The sequence below is a fragment of the Balaenoptera borealis genome, assembly GCF_965194805.1.
Source record: "Balaenoptera borealis genome assembly, chromosome: 5".
NCBI classification, from domain to species: Eukaryota; Metazoa; Chordata; class Mammalia; order Artiodactyla; family Balaenopteridae; genus Balaenoptera; species Balaenoptera borealis.
The window spans coordinates 116,791,861-116,812,590 of NC_138862.1; the positions used below are offsets into that span (position 1 = coordinate 116,791,861).

The window sequence follows — 20,730 nt, forward strand, 5'->3', positions numbered from 1 at the left end:
ATATAGTATATTAGGATAAAAGTAGATAGGGGAAGTGGGATAAAAATATGAGCTTAAGCAGACTCACACATATAGTGGTTACCAGTGGGGAGAGGGAAGGGGGGAGGGGAAACTTGGGGTGGGGAATTAAGAGGTACAAACTATTAGGTGTAAAATAAGCTACAAGGATATATTGTACAACATGGGGAATATAGCCAATATTTTACAAAAACTGTAAATGGAGTATAACCTTTAAAAATTGTGAATCACTATATTGTACACCTGTAATATACAAAATTATACATCAACTGTACTTCAATTTAAAAAATTTAAAAAGGGACTTCCCTGGTGGTGCAGTGGTTAAGAATCTGCCTGCCAATGTTGGGGACACAGGTTCGAGCCCCGGTCCGGGAAGATCCCACATGCTACAGAGCAACTAAGCCCGTGCGCCACAGCTACTGAAGCCCGCACGCCTAGAGCCGGTGCTCCACAACAAGAGAAGCCACTGCAGTGAGAAGCCCGTGCACCGCAACGAAGAGTAGCCCCTGCTCGCCTCAACTAGAGAAAGCCCACACGCAGCAACAAAGACCCAACGCAGCCAAAAATAAACACATTAATTAAATAAATTTATTTAAAAAAATAATAAATTAAAAAATTTTAAAGTATGAGCTTAAGGAGAAAGAGGAATGATGTAAACGTTTTGACTGTTACAGAACTTGTTTATATATTTTTAAATGGATGATGGTGGGCATCACATTGCTTGGATTTTAGATTCAAGTGGATCTTTTAAAGAGAGTATTGTGACAGTTTATCTTAAAACACATATATTAAGAATATGTTAGAAATCACAACCTTTCCAATTATTCAAATAAAAGAAACATTTTAGGCATCAACTAAAAATTTTGCAAAGGGTTACATGTTTATAAAAAATTGTTTTAGGGGACAGGTCAAAAAACATCTCTTCAAAGAACCTTTAAAAACTCAGAAACAAACCTCTTATGAAAGCTTCCTTGATTCATTGGGCTGGAAGAAGGAGCAGGGACTTTTCTGGTTCACCTCTGCCCTTTTCAAAATCCTGGGTCTAGGTCATCTTGGACAGTGTTCCAACACAGGAATGTCATTACAGGTCAGGAATCCTGCCAGCGGTATCTCTCTGCTAGGTGCGGACTTGTTTCTTCTGACCTCAGATTTCGCATTGAATCATGAGGATGAGAGCTGCTTTCTTTCTTTCCTTTCAAAAGTTTTCCTTTCTTGGTTGTTCTGAGGATTCATAAGTTAAACATTTGTTAAGTCCTTTGCAATATTTGTCTGAAAGTACAAAGTCTTATTTATTATTGTTGGATGGGTGAAAGGTATACAAGTGCAAAGTATCATTTTCTTTCCTGAGCACAGCGCATTATCATGCTTAATCCCCAGGAAATTCATGACCCCACTCTCATGCAGTGCATCCTCATTTACATAACCTGCCACAAATCGAGCTAACAAAGGACTCCTGGGAGGGGATTTGCAGTTTCTTCTGTTCTTCAGAGAGTTTCTATTTGCCTGACAGGTGTGATAACTTTTTTGTCTGGCTGGACTAACAGTCCTTACTTAGTCCTTCTTTAGCAGGAGTGAGTGGCAGGGAGGAAGACCCTGGGCAGTAAGGGAATCAGGAGGATTTGAATCAGGAGGAATTGAGCTCTTATTTTGATCTGTGCTTGTCTACTCATGTGACCCTGGACAAGCCACTTCACTTCTCTGAGGTTTATTTTCCTCATCTGAAAAATGAGGGAGTTGGAATAAGTAATTTCTTTGCTTCCTTCATATGTAAAATCTCCTCTCAACATGTCAAAATGCTGAAAAACTGCCCTGAAAATTTCAGCGTATTGGTGTGTATCATTTGGTAATATGTGATACGCACCAAGAAAAGTACAAGTGAATTAAATGCATAAGAGATACTATTTTCCAAATAACTTTAGGGTGAAGTTCTTTATTTAATTCCAGTTTTCATGGTAAATGCTGTTAGATCCATGTGGCTGCTGATGGTTGTGGTAAAGGTGGTAAGTGTGGTGAGGGAGATGTGGAGGTGGTGTTGATGGTGATGGTGGTGGAGATGGTGGAGATGGTGGAGGTGGTGGTGTAAGCTTCACAGTAACCTTGAATGAAAACACATATATTAATGCTTTCGTCACAGAGTCTGTTCATCTTCATGATTCCCATATATCTTTAGCACACTGCCTTGCACTAAGCAGGTGCTCGATACCTGTTTGATGAAGAGTAGCTGGCAGATAACTACAGATGCGCCTTGTCTTAATATCTAGGGCAAAAACTAATGCTCCTGTAAAGATCTCAGATTTAATTTCACTTGATTAACAGGCTTTCTAAGAAAGCTGTGAAAATACTATCACTGAACTTATTTTAATTGATGTTGCTCATGCTTAACTCTAGGGAAGGATGAAAGCTTATGCGGATTATAGGAGGACCTTTTTTCAAAAGTAGTGGGAAGAAAGCCATTGAAGTAAATCTACTCAACAAGGGATCAAAATTTCATAGGAAGAAGTTTGACTTAGACTATATCTGAAAATGAGAACTAAAAACTATAAAAATAATTTAATCTTATATGTAACAAAATTTAGGTTACTGTAGAAACTATGGGCTGGTCCTTGAAATGTACGAAGACTGAATCAAGTATTGTGTTTTTTGTTGTTGTTTGTTTGTTTGGAGGGCACGTAATTTTTTCAACAAAAGTTAACGACACAGAACACTCATAACGTAGAAATACTCAAAGAGTTTCAATGACTTTTCCCTAATGCCTTTCTTTTTAAAAAAATATTTATTTATGTATGTATGTATGTATGTATGTATTTATGGCTGTGTTGGGTCTTCATTGCTGGGCACGGGCTTTCTCTAGTTGCGGCAGCGGGGGCTACTCTTTGTTGCGGTGCACGGGCTTCTCATTGCGGTGGCTTCTCTTGTTGCGGAGCACGGGCTCTAGGCACATGGGCTTCAGTAGTTGTGGCACGCAGGCTTTGTTGCTCCGCGGCATGTGGGATCTTCCCAGACCAGGACTCGAACCCGTGTCCCCTGCATTGGCAGGCAGATTCTTTTTTTTTTTTTTTTTTTTAAATTTTATTTATTTATTTATTTATTTATTTATTTATTTTTGGCTGTGTTGGGTCTTCGTTTCTGTGCGAGGGCTTTCTCTAGTTGCGGCAAGCGGGGGCCACTCTTCATCGCGGTGCGCGGGCCTCTCACTGTCGCGGCCTCTCTTGTTGCGGAGCACAGGCTCCAGACGCGCAGGCTCAGCAACTGTGGCTCATGGGCCTAGCTGCTCCGCAGCATGTGGGATCTTCCCAGACCAGGGCTCGAACCCATGTCCCCTGCATTGGCAGGCAGATTCTCAACCACTGCGCCACCAGGGAAGCCCGGCAGGCAGATTCTTAACCACTGTGCCACCAGGGAAGTCCCCCTAATGCCTTTCTTTATCTTTGGATTTTTAAATAGTTCCATTGACACATGATCATCTTTACTGATTTTTTTCTTCTCTAGTTGTTAGCTGCTCTACCAGTTACACAAGATTCCAAATATTCTCTAAAAATAGGTGACTTGGGACTTCCCTGGTGGCATAGTGGTTAAGAATCTACCTGCCAATGCAGAGGACACAGGTTCCGTCCCTGGTCTGGGAAGATCCCACATGCCACAGAGCAACTAAGCCCAGGCACCACAACTACTGAGCCTGCACTCTAGGGCCCACGAGCCACAACTACTGAGCCCACGTGCTGCAACTACTGAGCCCACGTGCCACAACTACTGAAGCCCACGCACCTAGAGCCCGTGCTCTGCCACAAGAGAAGCTACCGCAATGAGAAGCCCGCGCACCTCAATGAAGAGTAGCCCCCGCTTGCCGCAACTAGAGAAAGCCCACACCCAGCAATGAAGACCCAACGCAGCCAAGAAGAAAAAAAAGAAATAAAAATTGTTGACTTAGTGAAATCATTTCTTTTTTGCAAGACTGAACCCTTTCATTTTGCATTGTATGGGGGGATCTTTACAACTTCCAATAATCAGAGACACTGTCAGGGTTAAGAGGGAAGAGATGCTTGAGTACAGTTGGGGAATATTTTCATTATATGGTGACTTTTGCTTTCCTATAACACAATGTTTCAGTGGAGGTCCTGACATTACTATTCATATAACAAAAACAACTTGTATCCACTCAGCCAGCATCTTCAGCATTATTGAAAGAAACTTACTGTGGCAGGTAATATTCTCCAAAGATGGCTGTAACAATATTTCTCATCCCACATGCTCATTTGACCATGCGACCTTGCTCTTCTCTGATCAATAGAGGGCATCTGTAACACTCCCATTGAACCTGGGTGGACTTTTGTGACCCTTCTGCCAACAGAACGTGGTGGAAGTGACTCTGATTTCAGAGGTTAGATCATACAGGGTGATACAGCTTTTGCCTAGCTCTCGTTCTTGGGACACTGTTCTTGGGACTGAGCTACCGTAGTGTGAAGAGACCCAGGCCACGTGGAGAGGCCACCTGTAGGCGTTCCAGTTGACAGTCTCAGCTACGGCCTCAGACAACAGCCAGAATCAGTACCAGACATGTGAGTGAGGCAGCCTTTGAGATGACTCCAACCCCAGCCACCACCTGGCGCCAATTATATGAGATCCCTTGAGAGATGACCACCAAGCTGAGCTCAGTCAACTCCCAGGACCATGAGAGATATAGTAACAAACCACTTTGATCATTTTACACCACTAAGCTTGGGGTGGCTTGTTTTGCAGCAAGAGATATCTGAAACACTTACTTTAATATCATTGGCCTTTGAAATGCTTTTAATGTAAAAATGCTTTCAAATGATAACCCTGGAACCATGAGGATTCCAGAGTTCCTGGGCCCAGGTCTGCTGCCCAACCCTAAATACTCTTAGAGTGGTGGTGAGAAGGCCAAGAAGTGGGTCTTCATTTTCCTGAATATCCAGACATTCCCATGAGGCTCTAAAAATGATAGCAAGGTGACAGGAGTGTGGTTAGTGCCATTAAGGTCTGTCTCCATCTAGAGACACTTCTAAGAGGGTGGGACTGAATAGGTAAGACTGAGATGCTCTGGCTATAAGGAAGTTAAGCCCTCCATGATTTTTATCAGGAAATATTCCACTTCTCATACTCTAGCCGCTGGCTGCTGAGGGAAGCTTCCCTCCCATTTTCCAAGCCTGGCCTCTAGACACAGGCCAAGACCTTGCCTCATTAGACTTTGTTCTTGGACCCATTTTACTCCAGGTCAGGGACCTAGTAAATGTGAAGGGCCACTACTAAAGAAAAGATCTATATCAGAAGGAAAGGAGCCACCATTGAAAGATCAAACAGGATGAATGGTGAAAAAAAAAGTAAACATGTTAGACAAAAGAAAACATACAGAGCAGAGGGGAGAATGGCCACCTGAGGTATAGCCATCTGTCATGTTCCTTCTGTTCCTATTAATTAGGCATGAATTTCTCCATAGTGGAGGAGTAGAGTGCAAGGATGATAAAATTCGGGGGCTGAAAATGGCTGTGTGGCGATATGCTTGTGGTTTTTTATATTAAAAAGTACTTCCTTGAATATGCAGGCCCTCATTAAAATCCTTTTGTGTCACAGAGGAACTAAAGGACCATGGTGGGCCCCGAATAGAGGAAACAGGTAAGTTTATGGCTTTTTCTAAGCTTAAGGAAAGGGGATAAAGAGGCATTTAAGCGGGTTTTTTTGGTTTGTTTTATTCTAGGTATTAGTCATCAGTTCAGTTTCAAGTAACAGAAATGGACTCAAATCAGTTCATACAATAATAGGAATTTACTGGTCCTATAACTGATAGTTGTGGATTTCAGGAATGGTTACATCCAGGAGCTCAAACAATATCTTTGGAGATCTATCTCTTGTTCTGTCCTTAATGTTCACTTGGCTCTAATTGTCTTTATTCTACACTGGCTTCTTGCATGTGGAGTACATGATTTATGCTACAGTGGCCAGACTTGTAACTTCCTTGCTTGTGGCTTCAGTGTAAAGAAGCTAAGTCTCTAGACATTGCAGGTAAAAAAGACCTAGGCAGAACTCTGATTGGCCAGGCCTAAGTCATAGTCCTACTCCTAAGGCTAGAGGGCTAGGGTGGGGGTCAGTCTCACCTAATCTCCTTGGAATGGGTCCTCCTTAGGAACAGAAGTGCTCTATTTTCAGAAGGAAGGGGGAAATGCAAGACAGATGAAAACATCAGATGTCCATTAGAACTGTCCAGCTACTTTGACCAGGATTGGAAAGGGACTGAGACTAGGGTCAGATGCTGTCCCCAGGAGTAAAGGCCAAGCAGTTGGCTAGAACTTTCATATGCTGTATAATTTAGGAAGCACTCTGAAGTGGCCAGAGTGTAGGAGGCTAAGAAACCCAGGAATGCTTCTTTGACCATATTCTGCTATGGATCGTGAAAACCCACCTAGTCAGCCTCACCCTGCTCCTAACATGCTTGAATTACTGTTCTCTACCCCAGCGGTTCTATAGGTTGGGGAAAGGGTGACTGTGATGCTTCTCAACGTTTGGGAACTACTGATTTACATTAAGAAATCCAAAAAGTTGTATTCTGAAGTTCTCCTTCGGTATCTTGTGGCTTTAAATATACATTTCGAACTTTTTGTTGAAACATGATATACTACATACAAAAAGTGCACATATCATGAGTGTACAGTTTGATTAACTTTCACAGGCTGAACATAACCATGGAACCAGTACCCAGATCAAGAAGCAAAACATTTCCAGTACCCAGAAGCACCACACTCCCTGTAATCCCTTCCAGTCACTCCTCTCCTGCCAAGGGTGATCACTATCTTGACTTCAAACAGCACAGATTTGCTTTTCCTGTTTTTATAATTTATATGAATGTAATTCTACAGTATATATTCTTGAATGTTTACCTTCTTTTGTTCAATATTATATATGTAAGATTTATCTGTGTTATGTTTGTAGTTGTAGTTGTTCAGTCTAAAATATTCTACATTCTATTGCTGCATAGTGCCTCATTGCTTATTTATTCAATCCACTCTTTAAGGATTTCTGGGTGTTTCCTAGTTGAAGTTTTCACTGCTGTGAACAATGAATATTCTAGTTCATGTCTCTGAGTGAACATACATAAACATTTCTGTTTGGGTTGTATGTAAAAGTGGAAGTTCATGGCTTTAAATATTTTGGACTATTAAGTAAGATTGCCTTTTAAATAAGTCACCTTTGACATTTAATGATAGCATTTAAGGTATTTCATAGCCTTCTTCACATTCTAGGTGTTGTCCATAACCTGAAGGGTACTGCTTAATATCTGTAATCAGAATAAGACAAGAATGAAGGAGCAGGAGGCTGAGACTGTTGGCCCCCATAAAAAGTCACGATCTCTCACTCAGTTCCTGGGTCTGAGCCAATTATTAATCAGTAATCCGTTGACTGAAGAGGTAGCCACGTCTTCAGGAACCCTGGAACAAACACCATGGCAAGTAATGCTGTGAGGATTCTCAATCATTTCCAAGGGAATCTATGGCTATTTTCTTGGAGAAAGGAGAATACTCAAACACTTCAAGGATAATTGGATACAGGTTCTGAGTTGGTATTGACATTTGGAGACCTGAAGCATTGTCATGCCCCTTTTCCCACAGTTAGAATAAATAAATAAAATGGAGTTCTGGCAGTTTGACTTACAGTGGATTCCCTGGGTCTTCAGACCCATCCAATGGCCATTTCCTCTGTCTTTGAGTATATAATTGGGATTGATCCTCTTGGCAGTTGGACTAATCTTCCCATTGGCTGTTGGCCTGTAGGGTAAGAGTTATCACAGTGGGGAAAAGTCAAGTACAATCCTCTGAAATGGCATCCTGAGAAACTGTCCACTCCCAGCAAGACAGCAAATCAAAACCAATATTGCATCCTGAAGGTAAGGGTGGGAGTGGAGGGTGGTAAAGATAAGTGCTGTCATTAGAGATCTAAAGGTTGCAGGGGAGTGGGTGGTCCTGATTATACTGCTGTTTAATTCACCATCTGGATCACAGAAAATGACTATTGACTACTGTGTGCTCAACCAAGTTGTAACCATGTTTGCAGTTGCGGTGCCAGCCACATTATCCTTGCTACAGCAAATGAATAAGGACTCAGATACATGGTGTGAGGTGTTTGATTTGGCAAATGAGTTGTTTTGCATTCCAATCAGAAAAGAGGATCAGCAAGTGAGGTTTATCCCAGGAATGCAAGGATTCTTCAATATACACAAATCAATCAATGTGATAAACTATATTAACAAATTGATGGAGAAAAACCATATGATCATCTCAATAGATGCAGAAAAAGCTTTTGACAAAACTGAACACCATTTATGATAAAAACCCTCCAGAAAGTAGGCATAGAGGGAACGTACCTCAACATAATAAAGGCCATATATAATAAACCCACAGCCAACGTTGTTCTCAGTGGTGAAAAACTGAAACCATTTCCTCTAATATCAGGGATAAGACAAAGTTGTCCACTCTCACCACTATTATTCAACATAGTTCTGGAAGTTTTAGCCCCAGCAATCAGAGAAGAAAAAGAAATAAAAGGAACCCAAATCGGAAGAGAAGAAGTAAAGCTGTCACTGTTTGCAAATGACATGATACTACACATAGAGAATCCTAAAGATGCTACCAGAAAACTACTAGAGCTAATCAATGAATTTGGTAAAGTAACAGGATACAAAATTAATGCACAGAAATCTCTTGCATTCCTATACACTAATGATGAAAAATCTGAAAGAGAAATTAAGGAAACACTCCCATTTACCATTGCAACAAAAAGAATAAAATACCTAGGAATAAACCTACCTAAGGAGACAAAAGACCTGTATGCAGAAAACTATAAGACACTGATGAAAGAAATTAAAGATGATACCAACAGATGGAGAGATATACCATGTCCTTGGATTGGAAGAATCAACATTGTGAAAATGACTATACTACCCAAAACAATCTACAGATTCAGTGCAAGCCCTATCAAACTACCAATGGCATTTTCCACAGAATTAGAATAAAAAATTTCACAATTTGTATAGAAACACAAAAGACCCCGAAGAGCCAAAGCAATCTTGAGAAAGAAAAACGGAGCTGGAGGAATCAGGCGCCCTGACTTCAGACTATACTACAAAGCTACAGTAATCAAGACAGTATGGTACTGGCACAAAAACAGCAATATAGATCAATGGAACAGGATAGAAAGCCCAGAGATAAACCCATGCACATATGGTCACCTTATTTTTGATAAAGGAGGCAAGAATATGCAATGGAAAAAAGACAGCCTCTTCAATAAGTGGTGCTGGGAAAACTGGACAGCTACATGTAAAAGAATGAAATTAGAACACTCCCTAACTCCGTACACAAAAATAAACTCAAAATGGATTAAAGACCTAAATGTAAGGCCAGACACTATAAAACTTTTAGAGGAAAACATAGGCAGAACACTCTTTGACATAAATCACAGCAGGATCCTTTTAGACCCACCTCCTAGAGAAATGGAAATAAAAACAAAAATAAACAAATGGGATCTAATGAAACTTAAAAGCTTTTGCACAGCAAAGGAAACCATAAACTAGACGAAAAGACAACCCTCAGAATGGGAGAAAATATTTGCAAATGAAGCAACTGACAAAGGATTAATCTCCAAAATTTACAAGTAGCTCATGCAGCTCAATATCAACAAAACAAACAACCCAATCCAAAAATGGGCAGAAGACCTAAATAGACATTTCTCCAAAGAAGATATACAGATTGCCAACAAACACATGCAAGGTTGCTCAACATCACTAATCATTAGAGAAATGCAAATCCAAACTACAATGAGGTATCACCTCACACCAGTCAGAATGGCCATCATCAAAAAATCTACAAACAACAAGTGCTGGAGAGGGTGTGGAGAAAAGGGAACCCTCTTGCACTGTTGGTGGGAATGTAAATTGATACAGCCACTATGGAGAACAGTATGGAGGTTCCTTAAAATCTAAAAATAGAACTACCATACGACCCAGCAATCCCACTGCTGGGCATATACCCTGAGAAAACCATAATTCAAAAAGAGTCATGTACCACAATGTTCACTGAAGCTCTATTTACAATAGCCAGGACATGGAAGCAACCTAAGTGTCCATCGACAGATGAATGGGTGAAGACGATATGGCACATATATAGAATGGAATATTACTCAGCCATAAAAAGAAATGAAATTGAGTTATTTGTAATGAGGTGGATGGACCTAGAGACTGTCATACAGAGTGAAGTAAGTCAGAAAGAGAAAAATAAATACTGTATGCTAACACATATATATGGAATCTAAAAAAAAAAAAAAAGGTTCTGAAGAACCTAGGCGCAGGACAGGAATAAAGATGCAGATGTAGAGAATGGACTTGAGGACACGGGGAGGGGGAAGGATAAGCTGGGACGAAGTGAGAGAGTGGCATGGACTTATACATACTACCAAATGTAAAATAGATAGCTCGTGGGAAACAGCCACATAGCACAGGGAGATCAGCTCTGTGCTTTGTGACCACCTAGAGGGGTGGGATAGGGAGGGTGGGAGGGAGACACAAGAGGGAGGAGATATGGGGATATATGTATATGTATAGCTGATTCACTTTGTTATACAGCAGAAACTAACACACCATTGTAAAGCAAGTATACTCCAATAAAGATGTTAAAAAAACAAAACAAAACAAACTTATATGTAAATAAATAAATAAATAAAATAAACTCTAACCAGAATAAAATGTTAGGTGCATATATAGGAATAAAATCATTAAAAAAAAAAAGAAAGAAGGAAAAGAGGATCAGGGCTTCCCTGGTGGCGCAGTGGTTAAGAATCCGCCTGCCAATACAGGGGACACAGGTTCGAGCCCTGGTCCTGGAAGATCCCACATGCCATGAAGCAACTAAGCCCGTGCGCCACAACTACTAGCCCGTGCCCTACAGCCTGCAAGTCACAACTACTGAGCCCTCGAGCCTAGAGCCTGTGCTCCGCAACAAGAGAAGCCACCGCAATGAGAAGCCCGTGCACCGCAATGAAGAGTAGCCCCCACTCGCCGCAACTAGAGAAAGCCCACGCACAGCAATGAAGACCCAACACAGCCAAAAATAAATAAATTAAATAAATAAATTTAAAGAAAAAAGAAGAAAAGAGGATCAGAACCAGTTTGCATTCATGTGGAATAGACAACATTTATTTATAGTTTTGCCCCAGGGGTATGTTAATTCTCTGCCCTCTGTTATGTGTGGTTCAGATACAGCTGGACCATCTAAACGTCCCAGAGAACATCACACTGATCCATTACATCAGTGACAGTGTGCTGATCAGGCAAATGAGCACGATGTGGCTAGGATGCTGACAGCCTTGGTAGGAGACATGTACACCTGAGGATGGGAGACAAACCTATGAAGATTCAGGGATCTGAACCTCAGTGAGGTTTTTAAGGGTTCAGTAGTCAAGGGTATTCTGGGACAACGTCTCCAAAGTAAAATACAAAATACTGCATCTTGCATCTCTTACTCTAAAGAAGGAACCACGATGCCTGGTGGGCTTCTTCATGTACTGGGGGCAACATATTCCATACCTAAGAATGCTATTGTAGCCCAAATCCCAGGTGACATGGAAGGCGCTATCTTTGAGTGAGGCCTAGAGCAAGAAAGGGCTCTATAGCAAGTACAGGGTGCAAGCAGCCCTGTTACTTGACCGTACTCCGTGGTAGAGCGTATAATGTTGGAAGTGGGAAATGATACAGTGTGGAATTTATAGCAAGCCTCAGTAAGAGAATCACAACACAGATGCTAAGATCTCTAGAGCTGGGCCATGCCATCTGCAGCAGAGAGTTTTACATCTTTTCAGAAATAGCTCACTGGTGTGTTACCAGGCCCTGGTAGAGATGGAGCAGCTGGCCATGGGGTAACATGTGAGCATACATTTAGAATTGTCTATTATAAACTGGGTTCTTTTTGGTCTACCGAGTTATAAAGTTGGACAGACCCAAGAGCAATCCATCATAAAATGGAAATGGTACATCCAGGCTTGAGCCTGAGCAGAACCAGAGGGTGTGAGCAAACTGCATTAGCAGGTATCCCAGACACCCATGTCATCCGCTATGGGTGCACCAGCTGCCTTCACTCTCTGTAGGTTCCCAACCAGTTGAAGGGGGACGAAAAATTCAAAGCTAGGGTTAGCTTTTGGATAGGTTGGCTCTGTATGTGGGTGCAAGACAAAAATGGACAGTGGATCTTAAACTTCCCAGTGGGTAGAGCTTCAAGCATTGCAAGGTCATTCACTTTGTATGGAAGGAGAGGTAACTGCTTGAGATGTGAATACATATACTTTCCTGTGCAGTGACTCTGAAAGGGAAAGCACTGGAAGATTTTGACAAAGGTCAGAAGCAGAGGCATGTAGATGGATATATGAGAGTGGGCATGAAGCATGAAGATTCTGTGTTACATATTAATGCCCACCCAAAAGTATTAACCATTGAAGAGGCACTAAAAAACCAAGTAAACAAAATGGACTTGGCCAGTTGACATTAGCCATTCTTTGCCCTCAACCACCCCAGAATGGACACGATGGACAAGGGAAAGGTGTTGGAGATAGAGGCTATGGGCCCAACAGTATGGACTCCCACTTGCCAAAGCTGATCTAGTTCCTGCTGCTTCTAAATGCCCAGTGTACCAAAAACAGAGACTGAGCCTCCAATGTGGCACTGTTCCTGGAAGAGTCCGACCAGCCACTTGGCAAGTTGACTGCAGTGGGCCCCCTCCATCCAGCCTGCACAGGAATGTATACCTATTCGGGGTATGAATTTGCCTTCCCTGCCCACAGAGCCTCAGTCAGCACTGCTATCTGGAAACTTACAGAATGCCTGATTCATTGGCATAAAATCCCACACAATATAGCATCCAATCACGAAACCCACTTTGCAGCAGAGGAGGTGCAGAAATTACCCCTTAGCTATAGAATCCACTGGTTATATTACATACTTCAATATATAGAATTAACTAAACTGGTAGACAGAAGGCACAGCTAAAGCACCAGCTTGTAAGCAAGACTCTGCAGGGATAAGGTGCCATCCTACAGAGTACAATGTATACACCAAACCAGAGACGTTTATTTGATATTACGTCACTTATAGGAAGAATGCACGGGTACAAGAATGAAGGGGTGGAAACAAGAGGAGGCCCGTTTAACATCACTCCTAGTGATCCATTGGGGAATTTTGTGCTTCCCATCCTCACAACTTTGGGCTCTGTAGGGTTAGAGGTCCAGGTCCCCAAAGGGAGTGTGCTAAGTGACATAATGGTATGATTGAACTATCATCTATGAATGCCACACAGGCACTTTAGACTCCTGTGTCCAGGACCAACAGGAGTGAAGACTTGCCAGCATTCCGGGCCAGAACCAATGACCCTGAGCAGTGGGAGGAGCTAAGGCTGATATTGCACTGGGAGGGCATGGGGGAGGGAGAAATGTGCACAACCAGGTGATCTACTTGGTACCTCTGTGCATTCGTTTTCTCAGTTATAACTGCGGATGGACTTACACAACATCCTCACTCTGAGAAGGGTCCGATTCCAAGGGCTTGGGCCCTCTAGGAATGAAGGTCTGAGTTGCACTACCAGGTAAGGGAGCCATCAACTCCTGCAAAGGTGATAGCGTAGGATGTGGAGTCTTCAGAGTGGATAGTTGAGGAGAGAGACGATAAATGCCAGTTATGGCCTCAAGACCAACTGCAGCATAGGGGCTGTGGTTTGTGTCACTAAACTGCCTCTTCTAAGTTTCCCCTCAAGAGGAGAGGTCCACAGGAACTTGGGAAGAACTGTACCCTGAAAATGGATAGAGAAGTCTGTCCATGTGATGCAGTCTGTGTAGACCAGGGTGAAAACCATGCGGGTTCACTGCTTAGGACTCCCTTCAACAGAGAATCTCCTGTGAGGAGGGCAGGGAGCTGACAGCCCCAGCTGCTGCATCTGTGAAATTCACTGCTGAAGGCCATGCTCTCCTCAGCCCGCCAGTGATTGGGCTCAGCAGGGTGCTAAAGCTGGGCCCTTCCTGCCCATGTGGGCCACCTGTCAGTCAAGCATTGCCTTGAAGTTCCCCATCAGCTGGGTCAGGACCTTCTCAGGGTTGCACTACAGTCTGAAGCTCTTCACACCCAATCCTCCTTCCTTCTTTCCTCCATTCACAGGTGTCATATCTGCATTGCAATCCTGCCTGCTTTTCTTCCTTCTCCCCTCCATTCTTTAGAGGCCTCTCCTGCAGTACATCTCTTGCTCATCTAATTCCATCTTGGCATCTGCTTCCTGGTGGATCTGAACTGACTCACAAATCACACTTCTAAATAGTTCTTTTCCAAATAACCAACTGTTTTTCTGGTTTTTTTTTTTCCTTAATGAAGAGTTTAAACCTGAAGGTTAAACAGACACCTACCCTATAAATACAGGTATCTCTGTTGGCCAATTTACTGTCATTTAACTCTGCAGAGGAGTTACAGGTTACGTCAGTGTCTTCTAGAACTTGTACTAGGGAAACAGAGGTCTATTTTGTCTATTTACAGGAGGGCAAGTTCACCTCCAAACTTTCACTGGATTACTTTTATGGTTGCCTCCCTTTTCCCTGCCATTGGACTCTAGTGGTAGGATTCCTGTTTGTCTCCTTTAAACCACAGAACTGCTAATTCAGATGAAATGACATTTCCAGAAGAATAGAAATTCCTGATTTAAGTGAGGCCCTTTTGAGTTCAGATGGATTTGTGATAAATAAAAGAAAGAGCACTCTTGTTCCCAGACCAGCTACACACTGCTGCCCCAAGCTGCGGATTAATGGAACTGGCCCAGTAATAAACTTGGTTGGGATTTTCCTTGGTGAGATTGTGTGGCCACCAAAGAGGTTCCCTTGCAAGTAAATGAGTCTGGGTAGGAAAATACCTATAGGTGGAGTTCTTATTGCCTCTCCTACAAAAACAAATCCCCTGGCAGTGATGAAACAGAAAAGACTGACTAAAGATAAAAACTTGGACTCTGCACAAAGGCTTTTGGTAATTTTAGGGAAAATGGGCTGGGTCTCTCCCATACCAGCAAATTGCTTTGGAGGCTGTAAAGTTTGGTCTCCGAACTCATTTGGCCAAGCTGCGCAGAAAGTCAAAGGAAGATTCATTAGCAAGGATGAAATTTACCACCAGGTTGTGTCTGTCTTTTCAACCAAACAGACTGAGACTTATTTCTTGTGATGTTCAAACATTAACACAAAATGTTTTGAAACCCCTGTGACGTTTTTTGGTGAGTAGAGTGTCTAAGGGAGTTTATGTGGAAGAATCAATATAACTATTGCTCCAGAGTTGTCAGGGAATTCACCAAAATGGCCCCTCTCTATTAGTGACTAATTTTATTCTAAGAATGGGATCCATCACATCTAATTTAAGACCTTAGCTTGTGATGTAAAGTAATGAAGCATCAGCTCTTGGACACTTCAATATAACCTATTTCCAGGGCAGATAGAAGGATAGATTTCTCACCTGAGACGTATTTGAATCAGAATCAGACAAAGAACTTTGTCATTCCTAATTGAAAGGTACAAGTTGCCATACTTAATTGAATAAGGCAGTCTTTTTTTTTTTTTTTAATATTTATTTATTTGGCTGAGCAGGGTCTTAGTTGCCCCGTGCAGGATCTTCATTGAGGCATGAGGGCCTTTTAGTTGCGGCACGTGGACTCTGTAGTTGCGGCATGCGAACTCTTAGTTGTGGCATGTGGGATCTAGTTCCCTGACCAGGGATTGAACCTGGGACCCCTGCATTGGGAACTCGGAGTCTTAGCTACTGGACCACCAGGGAAGTCCCAAGTCTTTTAACAATTGCGAGAGAAAACTAAAAATCGAGGAGTTTTTTCCCTTGAAAACCATAACCAGTTTTATTTTTACAGATATTGATACAATGTCTACTAGCCAGGCTGAATTATATTATCCTCTCTAACCTGGAGCTCCTGGCTGTACAATCAATACCAGAAAGAGCCTTGATTGGTTGTTTTTTTGTTTTTTTTAAATTTATTTATTTAATTTATTTATTTATTTTTGGCTGCGTTGGGTCTTCATTGCTGCACGCGGGCTTTCTCTTGTTGCGGTACACAGGCTTCTCATTGTGGTGGCTTCCCTTGTTGCGGAGCACAGGCTCTAGGCACGTGGGCTTCAGTAGTTGTGGCACACGGGCTTAGTTGCTCCGCAGCATGTGGGATCTTCCTGGACCAAGGCTCGAACCCGTGTCTTCTGCAGGCGGATTCTTAACCACTGTGCCACCAGGGAAGCCCCTGGTTGGCAGTTTAATAGGCAGTAGTTACAGAATTTTTTAGTAAGGTTGTGGCTACTTCTCGAGGATCTTCTCCTTCAGTTTTTTTTTTTTTCTTTTTTTTCTTTTTGGCATTTCATCAAGGTGTTCTAAGTCCCTTTTCAAATATTTTCAGATTATTTTCTCTCCTGTGAAACACAAAAACAATGGCAGGTGGGAGGAAATTCACAGAATGAACAATAAAATGTCTCTTGCCTGAAATCTTTGCCTCCAAAATGGGAGATGATGATTCAGTAGAACTACAATGTGCAGCCACTAGGTTGGTGCCCATGTAGTCCTAAAATTGTTTGGCTGTAAGGGCATCATGTGATACCTCTAAGTATTTTGTTGGTGATTTGTTTCTAAAAGGTAAAGAGCTAAAAGATTTTTGTTCCTGATAAGAAATGCCAAGCATATGAACACAGGCAGCTATTCCATCTCTGAGTTTCTCTGCCTGGGCCTTCTTTCTGAGAGCTTCCTGCCTTCCCTTTAGAATCATGCTCGTTGTACTTACTCTTGACCTTGCTCTCCCCACCATTAAAGGTGATTAGTCCAAATGGACACCTGATTTAAGCTAAACCAATCAGACACCTTTCCCTGGGAATTTGGACTTGAGGCAAAAGTCCATTTCTCTTTCAAGAGAAACTGTATAATATGTGAAATTGTGAGGTGTAGACAACCATGTGCCATGTGGATTGAAGAGCAGAAAAAGCTGGGTGCAGAAAGAAGAATGAAGTAGATATGCAGAGAGAAGTGGAGTAGGGGAGACAGAAAGAGAGAAAGAGAGAGAGAGAGAGAGAGAGGGATGTGGACTTTTTCAGGTTCTATGCAGTATCCTTGTAATTGCTCACTTTTGCTTAAGTGAACATAACTTTTTACCTGCAGCCAAGAGGAGTCTTAACTTTTCCTCCCACTCCTGGCAAGTGTATGATATAGAAAATATGAATTTGCCCAACAAGGTAATCCTGGACTCACAGGAAACACTTCGATCCTGTAGGAGCCTCTCCTTGCTGCAGGAAGGAATCTGCCTGTTTTCTGAGCTCTTTCCCCACACCAGCCCTCGAAGGGTCTAGAAAGACTCAATCTGAGGATCAGGACAGACTGAGGTTTGGGGGCTCCCAAGGATTTGGGGCTGTTAGAGCCCCTAGTTACATGGCTAGGCTATAGTGCCTAGTCATCATTTGTGATGTATTTTTTCTGTAACAAAATGCATTCTGAGTTCCAAATGACCAATTTACAAAACGACTTTAGGACTACAATCCTATTAAAAAAAAAAAAAAGCAGGGACTGCCTGTTCCATATTAATTAGTAGTGATGATTCACAACACAGAAGGGGTCCTTTAATACACACAAGCACTCTATTAATCAGGGCTTGATTGCATTTTAAGTTCCCTCCAACACATTTGACTTTTCATTTATTTAATGAGCGGGAAGAGACAATTAAACTTCAATTTTCTGTGCATTGAATGGCCATTAGGTGACAAGGCATTTGTGAAATGACACTGTAAGTCAGTGGAGGAAAAATAACTTTAAAAATATCCTCTCTCTTTTTTTTTTTTTTTTTTTTGAGGAACAGACAGAATTCTGTAATGCTCACAAAGGAAGAAGCAATTAAGACTCTGATTCAGTTAAGAAGTTATAAGAGAAGTATAATTTGAAAGCCTGGAGGCAATAGACAGTTTGAGTTCTGGCTCTTTTTTTTTTTTTTTTTTTTCAATTTGAAAGCAGTCACTGTTTACTAACTGACCAGATTACAGAAATAATCATGGTAGATACCTTAGTTCATCCTTCTAATAAGCCTGTTGATCTGGTTTTCCCTGTTGCCAGCATCTCCACCTTCAACAAAATGGGTCGTCTTTTACTTCATTCCACCTCGTGGAGAAGACAATTTGAAGGGCCACAGGAAGTTGTTTGCTTCTTTGAACGCAAACGTTTTCCAACAGTATAGATCTCATGAATCAGATCCTCCATGCAGATAACACCATATTTGCCAAGAGATGGAGCAATCAACACGTTATCTGTCAGGGCAATTCACTTCTTGTTGATTTTGCCGTAACCACGTTTGTAGATCAATTCATTTACTGACTTCAGGTCTGGGTACCTCCAGGCAATGTACGGTTCCACGATTCTCAGCATGTTAATTGAAGCCTTGTTGAGCTTCACAAAGGTGCCATTGAAAATCTGACGGAGACGGAGAAGCTGCAACACCTTTCGAACCTGGCTCACACCATTGATACCTCTGATCCTGATGACAAACGCCAATTTGGGTTCCGCGGGTACGTGGAAGTTGCCAGCTTTTCTTGCCATCCCAGCCATGCGAATTTCAGTTCTGTACATCTGCCGGTATTCCCTGTGATAGTGCTTAGCGTTTTCATAGATAAGCTTCCTCCTCGCCTTTCGAAGCATCTTTTGGGCAAATTTCTTTCTCAGGTGCTTGATCTTAAGCTCTGCGAAATTCTTTCGCTTTTTCTTAAGGGTTTCTGGCACAGCAGGAACCTTCTTTTTCTTCTCTTCCGCACCCTCCATGGTTCCAACTGGAAAGAGCTGAGTTCTGGCTCTTTTGTTACAACTCAATGACCTTCGGCAAGACACAAATTTATCTGAACCTTTGTTTTCTTATCTGTAAAATAGGAGTTCCAGTAAGGCTTGCCTGCCAATTCTTACAGAGTTACTGTGAGATTCATGTGTGACTGTACATGTGAAATTGTTCTGTAGTCTGTAAAATATTATATAAATATTATTCACTCTTATTGTGACAATTGAAATACTAATAACTTTTAATTATTTTGACTAGGGGGAAATGTCTACAGTCATATGATCAAATTAGGAGTTACTGTATGGCAGACACTACATGAGAATAAATTCACCCTCTGATCCAAGATTATATGCAAATATATATTTTTATTTTTATTTTATTTATTTATTTTTACAAGCCAATCTTTTTATTTATTTATTTATTTGCTGAGTTGGGTCTTTGTTGCTGCGTGCGGGCTTGCGACGAGGGGGGCTACTCTTCGTTGTGGTGCACGGGCTTCTCACTGCGGTGGCTTCTCTTGTTGTGAAGCACGGGCTCTAGGCGCGTGGGCTTCAGTAGCTGTGGCACGCGGGCTCAGTAGTTGTGGCGCTCGGGCTTAGTTGCTCTGTGCCATGTGGGATCTTCCCAGACCAGGGCTCGAACCCACAACCCCAGCACTAGCAGGTGGATTCTTAACCACTGAGCCACCAGGGAAGCCCTCAAATATATATTTTTAAAGGAAACTTTTGTTGTTTTTAATCATGTGTGAGTTGAACTCATGCCTGTAGGGTTAGCTCTCTTGTGGAGCAGCATTTGCCTCCTGGGCCCTCCTTCCACCCTGTCTTGGCGTGGCTGGTCCTCTCCTCGTCTCCTTGGCTCCAAACCACAGTTGACTTTTCTTTACCAGGCACGAAAAGTACCTCACTTGAGTCTGGACAGTTCTGAGAGAGATAACAGTAGAGCTTGTATATGCTTGGCTCTAGTCAACATGACAAATAAGACAGGGGAAGAGAGGTGGCTTGAACAGCTGGTGTAACCACATCTGGGACTTATTTGGGTAGAGGGAGGAGTTGAATGACATCGTCAACCAATGAATGTCCTATCAGGTGGTAAACTCTTCCAAGCTCGGCTTGAAAGACCACTTCTGGTGGGCACCCCAATTTTTTTTCTTTAAAAAAATTTTTTTTTCAAATTTATATGCATATATATAAAACACCTATATATATAACACATATATATATATTTCTTGAATATATGAATAATACCGAGCACCTTGAAATTGCCCCCCAAACACTGCTAATTAGTTCTTTCATCACACCCAAAATAATATTAATAATATGGTTTGGGCTTCTGAGGGTGATGATTCAATTTCTCTATCATGTGACACATTTATAGGTCTACACAGATCTAAGTACATAAAGAGAGACATTTATGTATGTATTTTATTTTTACATAGACATTTTAGTTTTTGGTATTACTTTAGCATCTTATTTTTTATTCATTTCCCACCCGCCTCCATGTTTTTGAACAAAGTTGTAATTATGGTATTCATTAATACTTGCTTCTGGATTTTTTTTTCATCAAAAATTATTAAAAAAAACATTTTCACATTGATATATTGTCTTCATAAGTACTACTTCAGATAGCTACCCAAAATTCACTGGATATATTGAGCCGTCACATATACTTAACCAATCTCATGTTAAGTGTTTAAGAAACTTCTAATTTTCCCCTACTATAGATTATGCTGCAACTGGCAACTTTCCAATACAGCTTCTAGTTAACCTCCAAACCACGCTTTATGTTGTTAAGCATTTTCTTTTTCTTTCCTTTTTTTTTTGTGGGGAGGGCGTGCTACACGGCTTGCGGGATC

The 20,730-nt window shown here is 41.7% G+C and overlaps 1 pseudogene across 1 annotated transcript; it reads right to left on the reverse strand.

Moving 5' to 3' along the window:
- Positions 1-3,059: 3,059 nt before the first annotated feature.
- LOC309629905 (large ribosomal subunit protein uL30 pseudogene) lies at positions 3,060-19,394 on the reverse strand (annotated as a pseudogene). The gene is made up of 2 exons (XR_014249501.1): positions 18,119-19,394; positions 3,060-16,491 (listed from the first exon to the last, which is right to left on the reverse strand). The product of XR_014249501.1 is annotated as a large ribosomal subunit protein uL30 pseudogene (transcript).
- Positions 19,395-20,730: the final 1,336 nt, after the last annotated feature.